The sequence below is a fragment of the Stigmatopora nigra genome, chromosome 16, assembly GCF_051989575.1.
Source record: "Stigmatopora nigra isolate UIUO_SnigA chromosome 16, RoL_Snig_1.1, whole genome shotgun sequence".
In the NCBI taxonomy this organism is placed as follows: Eukaryota; Metazoa; Chordata; class Actinopteri; order Syngnathiformes; family Syngnathidae; genus Stigmatopora; species Stigmatopora nigra.
Genome location: NC_135523.1, coordinates 6,483,763 through 6,495,741, shown reverse-complemented (window position 1 = coordinate 6,495,741; position 11,979 = coordinate 6,483,763). Strand labels below are relative to the sequence as shown.

Sequence of the window (11,979 nt, the reverse complement as noted above, 5' to 3'; positions counted from 1 at the left end):
CAAAACCAATTATGTCTGTTCTGAAAAGTGAAAAGCTTTATTATACATCGTTTATTTAGCTGGAATTGGAATAACAGGGTCATGGATTGAAATGTACTTCTCCTACTGTCAATTTTCTTAGCATCTTAAACCACACACTGAATCTGACCTAAGTTAAACTGAGCATGGCCGGCTGTGACACAAGTATAAAAATATAACATAGTTATTTCTAGTTCATATCCGCTGAGGCCTGAATTGGCCTTGTTTGGAATTGCGTTAAAGGGAAAGCTTTGGTATAGTTTTTTATTTTTATGTTTTTTTTTTTTTTTTTTTAGAGGACCGCTTCATGTCCGACATCATTGATGTGGTCCATGGCAAACATGGCAGTGACAATTATGATGGGCTATGCTGCTTGTCCAGCTCTGGATAGTACTCGATCCAATTTCATGGCTTGTTCAGAGACTGTTTCTCATCATGTTATTTTAGTTATTTAAAAAAATGCAATTCCTTTGAGACAACAGTTAGTTGATCAGTTATCGGATCAGTTTTCTTTTATTTCATTAACACATAAAGAAAGTCTCAATGATCATTCAACTTATATACTTCACATTAATGACCCCAATCCATGTCTTTGATAACCACACCCTCCACTTTACACATTCACAACCGACAACATCCAGCAGTCGGTGAGCAAAATTTCTCTATTCCAGCTGAGGTTTAACTGAAATGAGAGAATGTCAAAAAAAGAGTAGAAAAAAATTCAGTTATGATAACATCTTCGCTAAGCGAGTACTCGCTGCATGGCTTTTCAGCCTGTTGGATGTGGTTTTATGATTTAGAGTTGGCCCGTTCTTAACAGTTTGAAACCCTAGAACCTACAGATGCTTTTGCAATGCTAGTGAGGTTGCATTGGGAAATACAGAAAGCAGTGGAATAGGCTAAGCATTTGTCGTGCTCAGTTTTTTTTTTTTTTTGGGTAGTTTTCTATCTCTTCATATCTCAGTGATGCAATGTCTGTAACATCCATTCCCAAAAAAGGAGCTTAGACTATTACTTGGAAGCGAGTAGATAGATTCTTGTGCTCCGAGATGCTTTGCATGCCAAGTGATGAGAAGAAAGCAAATCCTGGATGGATTAAAAAATGTATTCCTTGATGGCATCCAATCAGAATTAACAAGGGAGCATTGGCTGGAGTGTCAGGTTTCTATTCAACATGTTAACAGAAGAATAACCCGGCGGGTTGGAAAAAATATGCAGTAGGAGAATGTAATTCCCTATCATTTATCAGATTTTACAAACTAGAAAATCTGTACATCCGTTGCCAAATAGAACTAGACATTTTCTCCTCCCTATCAAAAGTACTTCTTGTGTTTCATCTAATATTTGTCTCAATGTATAACCTAGTTTGGTACTCTAATCTGATTGAATGATAAACCACACTGCTTTACTTCTTTCTACCTGCTTATGATTTAGGCACCTCTTCCATTTGAGCTATAAAAAATACATTGGAATTTCCTGGACTGCTGCATTGTTTTAAAGCATCATTTTATACTCCACATTAGACTGATGGAACAAACAGGAAAGATATTTAACTTTAGTACTTGGCACTTCATGGGTCCCGCCTATTGGCATGTTGAAAGGAAGTTTCAAGGACTTCCAAAACTTGCGTGTACTGCATGTGGGGTGAAGGGAACGAGTTTTCTTGACTTCACCTTGTTCTTATCTGGAAACAAAATTTAACACACTGTATAGTAAGTATTTCATTAATCGATAAAAAAAAAAGTATTAATGTCAACCCTTGTGGATAGTTAGGCTGTGATGTGACCACAAACGATGCAGATAAGCAGTTTTCCTCTATGTGGTTAAGATAATACCACTTGGGTGGGGGTCCACGCGTGTCAAATGTAAAGATTAACTAAAGGATAAACGGCATAGACAACATAAGCTCAAGCTTTACCCACAGTGGAACATAGTTTGCCCTAAATTATGAGTGAAACTGTATATTCTGCTTACTAGTAGGCACAACCATTGGAGTGTGTATAAACATTACTTTTGTTTCATTTGAATCTTTGTATAAGCGCCTATAGCTCAATCCCTTACTACAGAACAGTTTGGAGAAGAAGACAATAATAATGCTTGAAAGTGTAGAGTATTTTTAACCCCTCCCAACCTCTGACATTTAAGGGAATCCATAATGAAAAGGCAAGAATCAACCTACAGGGAAACATATCATATACTATATGGACATTTCGACTTCTTGGTTTCTGAAGATTTAAGCCAAATGATAGTTTGAATAATTGACATTTCTCGAGCGTGGCTCAAAAACATTTATAAATAAAGATGCGTATATTTTAGGATAAACAAAATGTGAAAATAATGGAACGACTCAATTTTGGAGACTAAATAAAGAAGTGCGGAGTCCGTTTTATCATCCGTAACAGTATTAGTGAAGGCCAGGAAAAAAACAAGATTTATTTAAAAAACAAAAAAATGTTTTAATGATGTACTGTAGGAATTTACAAGACAAATGTTTTTGAGCACATAACAGTCCTTGTTGAGGGCCACTGTCGATTACTCATGCTTGCCATACAGCATTGGCCCACTTTAACCAGACAATTAAACAGTACTAAATATCACAAAGAATGAAGTAAACAAATACTGATGTCCTGATTGTTGAGTACAATCTGTAAACCAATGCTTTTTGAAACAATGCTACTGAGATCATTCTGACCTCACATATTGTTCTGCTTTTCTGGGGTGTGCTATTAAGCTTGGCACAGTGTACTATAAGCTATAGACTTTATTAAAAGAAAAAAAAAACTCTCTACCCCATATAGAGGTACATGGTTCATTTAGGAAATGACTTTGACTCAGAGGTTTGCTTTACACACCCTATAAAGTAATTCCAGATAGAAATAAATGCAAATGAAACATTCAGGGTTCAACAATTGAAATATACTATGTCCGATTATTATTAGGATTATTATTATTATTATAATCTATATTTATATATTTTCTTTATCGACAATGATAAGGGCTGCTGCTGCCACATATTGTGCTGTTTTATCAATGCTGTTGTTGTTTTTTTTATGACCCGTGACCTAGTTTTCTCCTTTTATTTTCTCAGGATTACATTTTTTGAATGAAAAAGATTTTCCAATTTTGTTGTGTCTCCTCAGATAATGTCAATAAAGACTAAATATAAAGGTGAAGATAAAGATAGTCTATTCTATTTTATTCTCTTCCATGGTATAAAATAGGGCTTCAAATGTATATCATATATCTAGTGAGTCATCATTTACAATGTCATAATGTGAGGGGTAGTTTGAAAACATTCATTTCATATCAACCATTCTGCCAATCAGGTTGTTTTCTTTCCGAACACATGCTCTCAGTGTCAATACTTCACTTTCTATGGTCTACATCTGGATTTGTATTTATTTGCAATTCTGTCTCATTCATACATAACTTCATGCACAAAATGATGAACTCTTCCTACTTGTTATGCTAAAGTAAATATTTTCTAGTCCACCCTCTAATTTGGAGGTGTCAGAGGACAATTTTAATACTTTACCACTTCAGGAAATCCTCTACAATGTTTCTTAGAATTGTATATTTTTAGAAATTATTGAACATTTTGTCAACACCATTAATCCCGTCTTTTTTAAAGTCTATCCAAAGTCAGACAATCTTTTGTAGAGCCTTTAATTTTATACTATTTAGCTGGTTATGCCAAAAAACAAATGCTATATAGGTTTCCATAAATGTGAAAATGGCAAAATGTCCTTCTTTCTACTAGGATAAACTTCTACACGGTGTCAAAATCTAATCTAAATGCTAAAAATGGACTGTCAAAATGCAGGACAGCTGCACATGTGTTTTTAGCCATGGCATGGTTAAAAATGTCACAACCTTAGCTGTAATGTTAAAAGACCATGTTTTTAATTTGCACTTTTCATGTTTCTACTAAACTCTTCGCCTGGTTTGTACCGCCATTGCATTTACTCAAGGCACATTACTTACATGTCAAATTCTGACCACACAATGTCAAAAAGGGGAAGTTGAAATGACTAGTTTTGTGCGGGTGGACAAGCATGTAGCATATCTTTTTATGTATAGTCTTTATGTTTAGTTCAAGCTCAGCAGGCGCCACTGTTGGAGTTTAACAGAGCGAACAATTTTGTACTGTTCAATATTCCAAAAATATATTGTTGGTCAAGAGGTTAGCCAGTTTGAAGTATTATTAAAAGGTTTCTTTTCAATTTTGGCTGTCACAAACTCTGACATTTTTACAGCTAAAATACTTCCTAACATCAAAATGACACTAATTTCTGTCTTCATAGTCATTTTGTGTGTGTGTGTGTGTGTGATATTCAGCCATAAGTGTGGTTGTGTTCTGATAGTAGAGCTACTAAATGTGTTACTTTGTAACTTTTATGTAAATTAGGAAGTATAAATTACAATTCTTATTTAGTTTTTCTGTTAAATTGTCTACTGTCCAATCACAATATAAATCATTGCTATTTTATTTCACGCAAACAAATAAAAAAATGTTTATGTCCAATATGATCACCATTAATCTGCAAAACACAAATACAGTATATAAATTCATTTATTCATTTTGTGTACTGTTTATCATCACAGGATGTGCTGAAACCTATTCCCATCTGACTTCAGGCACCAGGCCTAGGACAAATATATAAATAGTAAGTATCATTTGCATTTTATATTTTGCTGCAATAAGGAAAAATAGGTTGAGATTTTTTAACTATCAATATGTCACATTCTTGTAGGGATGTTTACTAGTACAACTTTTATTAATAATATTTATGTGGAAAACAAAGGTTGCCTAAGGATACAATTGGTAAATCTTTAAAGACTAATCAAATCACAGAAATGAAGTGTGTGACATATTGACAGTGACTAGACTGTGTACTATAAACGATTGGTCCAGATAGGAGTCTATTCATGATGATTTTGTCTACTGCCCAAAGTCAAATCATGCCTCGCTAAAATCTCCTGCGTTTTAAAAATGTTCTGACAGGAAACCACAATTTTGGCATCAGATATTGTGCCACTCGGCTTTAGGGGAAAATAGAATGTGATTTATAGGAAATATGAGAAGTGCTGATATCCATGGTCATTAACAATACTCTCTATATGCTATGTCTGCAGTAAAGATGTCTGACCTTAAAATGTCATTCACATCCAATTGTTGACTCTATTTTGCCAGAAGGCCGGTATATTCTATAATGTAATAATTTTTGAAAATCTTCTAAGATGTAACCTGCAATCACAGTAATTTTCAATGGCTAGATAGGATCTTGGCACTCATTGAAAGTAATGCAACTTGGAAACTGTCTCATCTTTTCCTTTTGAATTGTTTATGTCGGTGGACACATGGATTTGTTCAACACTTGCTGTTGTTTTATATTGGGTCTAAAAGCATGACCCTTTTATTGAGTTGGGGGAAGTCATAGCAGCATTCTAAGAATCAGAAGGAAAGCTCCAATATGTTATTTCAATTGGGGGGGTCAACATTTTGATTCCAGTCCAAGCTTACTGTTTTTTTCCCATTCATTTATGATGAACAATATTCATATTCTTTACCATATCACAAAAGTGAAGGTAAAACAGCATTTTTTGTTTCATTAAACCTTCTAACTTCTGTTTTTTTTATCAGGTGAGAATATCCATAAAACAAACTGATGACAAAAGGCCTTATGGAGACAGACATCAAATGTGTCAATCAAATGTGAGTATCCCAAGTTTCCTCGACTTTCTCAAAATGTCATTAATCTCAGTTATCACATGCGTCTATGTTCACGACAATAAGTGACATAACAAAATGGGAGCCCCTTTAAGTCGTGTCAATTTTTTGTGTGTCAGAAATCTAAGAAATGTGCAACTTTACTTCCTAAATACTTTGACCAACTGCCTTTAGAATGAAGGTAATTTACTTTATAGGCTCCTAAACCGGACCCTAACATTACTAAAACCACTATAGATAAAAACTAGAAATGTTAAGGAAAGGCATTGCATATCATTTAATATATTTGCCATTTAATTATGGATGCATATGTAGGCATCAAACTATTTAATCAAAGTAGCAGTGAAACCATCTATTGGACCTGTCCAGTACTTGCAGCTATGGTTCAAAAGCAGACTCCCTGCTGCTATGTGTATTTGTGTCTGTGTAACTCAGTGTGAGACGGTGCTGACAGGGCTGGGCCTTGCATTGGTAACGGATCTCCAGACGCTGGGCCCAAGGTCTCCTGCCTCTGCTTCCTCTTCTCCTTTAGCACGCTCGCTGCATTTGCCCACTTATGTTTGCGGCCGATGGCCCGAAATATATGTTGTAATACTCGTGAGAATGACTGATGTCTTAAAAGATGGTTTCGCACAAACAATGGGCGGAGAAAACAGTTTGGGTGTGTATGTGAAAAGGCTATATGGCATTTCTGCAAGCACACATTTGAGGAAGAGGGAATCCTGTGGTGTTGAGTGATTTTGTGTCAAAGGATGCACAGAAGACGAGTGAAAGCAGTATTGCTTACGTGGTGTGGTAGATGTCAAGGAATGTGATGATTTTCAGGGTGTGTGACAGCTGTGATGTGGATTTTTTTGTGAGGGACATGGTGAAATTACAAGGCAGAGAAGTGGATGGTGAAGGATATTAACTTTTTTTGTGTTATGGGTGTTTGCATGGAAAAGAAACAGTTTTGTTCTAAGCAAATAATAGATTGAAGAAATAGAAAAAACTTATGAGCAAAATAAGCTGACACGTTTTCAAGCAGTTCATGTGAGGCCAAAAATTTTGCTATGAGGCTTGTAGCATAACAAAGGCTGAATGTTGTAAGAATTATAAAGAGGCTACTGTGGTCCCTTAAAAATATTTCCAAGCGGTATAACCAGCAGAATAAAATGTTCTTACATGGCCTGATACTAAAACTTTTTTTAACATTCTGTGCCAGTGACACTTGAGGCCGTCCAGGCGGCATTCATCATGAACAGACTGTGAACATAACACGCCATTTGACAGGGTTGAAATTCTTTCCACTTCTTGTCTTTGCCAGTGTCATTTTCTTCGTAGGTTTTCTAATAACCTACGCAATACGCTGCGTGTGACTATTTATTTGTTGGGGGAAAATCTTAACAGATAGTACAGATTTCATCATCCAGGGCTTTTGCAGAAATGCTGTAAAAATGACAGGTGTTGTTGATTGAAAGGGTAAATGTCGGAGATTATATGAAAACAAGATGGGCCAAAATGTCTGCATTTTACATTTGCTAAGGAATACTATCTTCAGATCTGTCAGCGGTTAAAATGTATAATCTTGAAGATTTGTAGGATTTTTTTTAAATCATCTCATTGATGGATTTCCTTTATGTGACAGGACACAAATCCAAAGTGGCTTCCAAAGAACATCAGTTTAAATACTAATTTGTGGCGGAACATTATCGAGATGTTCCATGCAATCTTGTCGGCTCAACACTTACCATCATTTTCCATCTCACCTCAATTTTGGCCTACGATTAGGGAATTGCAATGTCATGAGGCTTTCAGCCTTCTATGATTGACCAAAACGAATTTCTCCAAGCACACACCGAGGCTCATTCCTTGTATTTTTGTCCCTTTGGTCTTATCTACAGTCCACCAAGATTAATCTAAAAAAACACCTTTCGAGACAAGAATAACACGAGATTATCTGTGCAATTGCAAACTTCCAACATTCTTCTGAACATTTAACTATCACAATTTTTCATACCCAGATAAAAAAATGTTGCAGCCAAAACTGTACTTATTTTGGACGTCATAAGGATTAAAAAAAACAAATGCTAACCTAAGATACACGTGGAAACCAATCAATACATTGTTTTGTTTTAAACACATGGCTTTCACACCAAAGACAGAATGAACAGAAATACTATCTCCTCCCTCTGTCTATAGTATGTGTATGATAAGGTCACCCTTCACACACCTTACTCCAAACCCAGCGGCCATCCATATGAAACCAATTAACTGTTGTTCACTACTGCTGTGAAATGACAGCTTGGGGGAGAAAGGTAGTAGTACTTGATGATTTTCCCAGCCTCACGGGCCCACCGCATGCTTTCTCTCTTGTAGTCACTAGCTTGGAGGGCGAGTGTCAGGGCTGTAACACAGTAGGGGTGACCTGACACCTGATGGGTAAAAATGGGAAACTTTTCAAAGAAACGTGAACACAACAACAATAGAAGCACAAGTGCCAACCCATGCCAACACCTTCCAATACAATCAGAATGATAATGAAATTGCACACGGCAATTTGCAGAAATGACTTGATTTGACAAGAAAAAAACAATGTGTGTACAATTATCCAGGCAAATACAAAAAAAAATCTCTTCCTCAAAAGAACTGCCTAGATGGCCCACGGAACTGCCCTTTAAGTATTGCAAAAGTTTATGACTCAGCTTGCGATTACCCTGACAAGCAGATGTTTCGGCAGATGTTTTTTTGCCTTAATAATGGACTTTCACTTGTATACCCACAATCCCAAGTAGGTCTGACCACTAATGGTTTACCTTGTAACCCCTAAAATCCTTATGAAGTCCATCCAAGGGTTAAGAGGAAAGCCCAGGCTTTCCTGTCTCTGGTCAAGTCTTCAAGCTCCAACGTGACAAAGTCAAGACATTCAGAAGTCTGCTTTTAAGTTTCTCCAGATTGTCATAACCCTGTTTAGACATCCCTGCTGCCTAGGAGAGACCAACACTGGAAACACCACCTCAAATGACTCCTTTTAATCTAGAGGTAGAATGGTGCTGTTCTATTCCTCTGTCCTATTCCTTTGTCTACAAATCTGACCTCCTTTGTACTTCCCGACAATTTTGCTCCTCTTTTACCCTCCACCTTCTTGTCCTCCGTTTCTGTCTCGCAACCTTTGGTTCCAAGGCGTTTAGACAATCGGTCCCCCAGCTCTGGAGCTTTCTACTCCAGAATATTCGCCATATAACTTCTGGCCCACTTTTTAAACCCGGACTGAATAAGTGTCTGTTTAAATTATTATGTGCAGGTTAAGCAGTTAATCCTCTATTGGGTTATTTTCTATTACTTTGATTTAGGTTTTAATTTGCCCTTTTGTTTATTTCAATTTTTATCTAAATTGTCATTAGCCTAAAAGTGTCTTGTTACTTTGATTTGTTAGGTGTATTAATTCCCTCAATGTAAGGATGAAGTTACAGTAATATTGTCCTCCTTAGTAGTGACATTGCAACAGAAGTAGGCCCTATTCTGTGAACTAGCAATCCTCTTTTAATTTTTGTTCATGCACACTCATATTGAATCATAATTGTTCCTTGAAGAAATGATTGTCAACAGCATCAACTTCATTTAAAATACTGCAAATTTTGTTCAGGAATGCTATGGCAGTACGGACTAAGCTTAAGAAATTAGGGCCAAGAAACTTTCTTTTAAAGGTTTTAAAAGACAAGCTGAAATTGTTCCAGTTGTTTCAGACATACCTGCATTTGATTCAACCCTAGTTGTATTTCATTCACACACAGAAAGACAAGTCTGCTTTTATGATAAATGCTAAGGAACAGTAGGCTCATTGTTTCAAAGACACGGGTTGATTTTGTCAGTGTTGTTGAAGGCAGAGGGGTTTTATTGTAGATTTTCAGAAAGAACTGAAATATTATTGAGGTATTGTTGTTCTAGTGCTTCAGTTGAACGAGTTGATTCAACTCAGGTAGGTTATTTCGGTATAAGTACTGTTAAAATTACACAAATAATACTTTTTCAGATTTCAGGAGTTTCCAGGTCTTTATTTTCATCATAACACTCCAAATGATTGGAATTGCTTGATTATATAGGAACTATTTTAAGTAACTACCTGGTCTGATCAATCTTCTGCTAAATTCCTAGAGTTGATGACAAACTCGATCCAAAATTTTGAAATCCAAAGTAATTACTTTTACAAATGTTAAAGGTGTTATTTGAATCTAAGGTGTGTCACATGACATCTGCATTTTGCTGAGACTATTGTGTAGATGTTCCTTGTCGATGACATACATATATCCCAGAGTGTATCTAGATGCTTGTGATTAATGCTCTTTTAGCAAAAGCTGACAGCAGATATAAAAACCTCACACACAGACGCAATCATCTTAAATATGGTTATCATCCAGTAATGCAAGTCTTGCCGACTTTTTCTCCAGATGACAAAGATATTGTCCCATAGTGGAATAGTTTCCTCCAAAGACTAACAAAGCTCCTTCCCTTCCCAGTCATCTTTTTTGTCTCACCTCATCATCCTGTCATTCTCTGAATATGCAGTAGTTTAACTGTTATTTTTACATGGCTGATTTAATGCTTCTGAAGTTCTATTAATGTTTTCCTTTCAGGGAACGATTGGTATGTTTCACAAGGTTCAACCTACAGAGTCATCACCATAAACTACCGACTAAAATCATATTGTTTTGTGGTAAGTATTTTCAGAATTCTCCATTAGACTACTACTATACTGAACTGTCATATTTACTTTTAGTGGGCAATTTACATGAACTAATATAAAATATAAGGAAAGGGAACAAAATCTGATCAATCTTTTAATCTTTATATCTTGTACTGGCGCAAGAAATAGCTCAATCTTAATGTCACAAATGCAAAGTACTTTCCTTCCCCTATTCTAATCTTAACAATAGTTGGATTCATGAAACAAATGTAACATGATAACAATGAATCTAGACAGCATTTTAAGTGAACATTACATTTTCAAAATACTTTGTAATGTCACAATTTAGTATCTGAACATGAAGGTGGAAAATGATCATGTGTCATGTTTCTCATTTGCTGCCCTTGAGTGCCACTCAAGTTGCACTTTACTTCACTAAGTTTCAATTTCAGAGAAACCCCACTAGGTCCATCTCTCAGCTTCCCCACAGAGTTTTAGTCTAAAATTCACTTTAAGGTAAACATAGCTGACACCGTTCATCTTGTAAATGGTAAAAGAAAATGTACATTATATTCCTGTCACTCGCCTGGCATAAGGTCCATCTGCATTCAATCTAGAAAATACAATAAATATTTATCCTCTCAAATTATCTTGTCATTCATCTCAATCTATTTTTAAACTTTATGACTTTTTGTTGATGTTGTTTCTCTTTTTGGGGGTGAAATCCTTGACTTAATAGATGCAAGGAGCTGATTTACAATCTACTAAAATGCCCACCAGGGTATAAAGCAGGCCCCTGTCTGATGAAGTCCCGAAAAAAAAAGAAGAAAATCCCTGCACTTGTCACTAGACCAACTCGGGTTGTCTAACCTTCACATTTCCCCTTTTCACAGTGCTTACTTTGATGGCTGTGTGGATTGTGAAGGGGGGGGGGGGGTAACTGATGAACTCAGTGAGGAGGAAGTTGAAGAGAAGGTCATGAGAAGGTAAAAAACACTGAATTATTAATACTTTATTTGATATTCTTGCTTTGCTTTTCACTTACACTGTGCTCCCAATTAGGATAGCAATTATCTTTATTAGGATTTGATTACTTTGTATGTGGCACTTGTCTTAATACTTCAAAATATTAAATAAACATTTTGTTGAATTAGTTCTAACATATATCCCAAGGGTTAAGATGATATTTTCCCATTTTAAAGGACAATTGACAATATTGTTTTAATTCTGTCATGTACCAATAGAGCACATACATCTTGTTCCAACATATACATATATATTAATATTTTAATGCAGTTAGAAGCTCATTCATTTGAAGATGTTTTTGCAAACCATAAAACAAATCAGGACCATTACTCTCTGAAATAACTTGTTGCTGAAAAGCTACCTATGACTAATTTGAGATAAATGTTCTACTTTCTTTTTCAATATGTTACTCCTTAAAGTGTAAGCAAGCGTGTGCGTGAAGCTCAGCAATAGATTCTCCAGCTCAGACATGGATAGTAATGCTCATCCAATCATAGAGCATAGTCTGCCCATTTCTCTTTCATTCCAAAGACTCAAATAG

At 35.9% G+C, this 11,979-nt stretch overlaps 1 protein-coding gene across 2 annotated transcripts in view; it reads left to right on the top strand.

Annotated features, from left to right (window-relative positions):
• Window positions 1-5,662: 5,662 nt before the first annotated feature.
• odad2 (outer dynein arm docking complex subunit 2) overlaps window positions 5,663-11,979 on the top strand; it is a 37,863-nt gene continuing 31,546 nt past the window's right edge. For both annotated transcript variants that reach the window (XM_077736327.1, XM_077736328.1), the window contains exons 1-3: window positions 5,663-5,734; window positions 10,363-10,442; window positions 11,306-11,398. The gene's annotated coding sequence lies outside the window, so the exon portion shown is untranslated. The remainder of the gene's footprint in view (window positions 5,735-10,362; window positions 10,443-11,305; window positions 11,399-11,979) is intronic.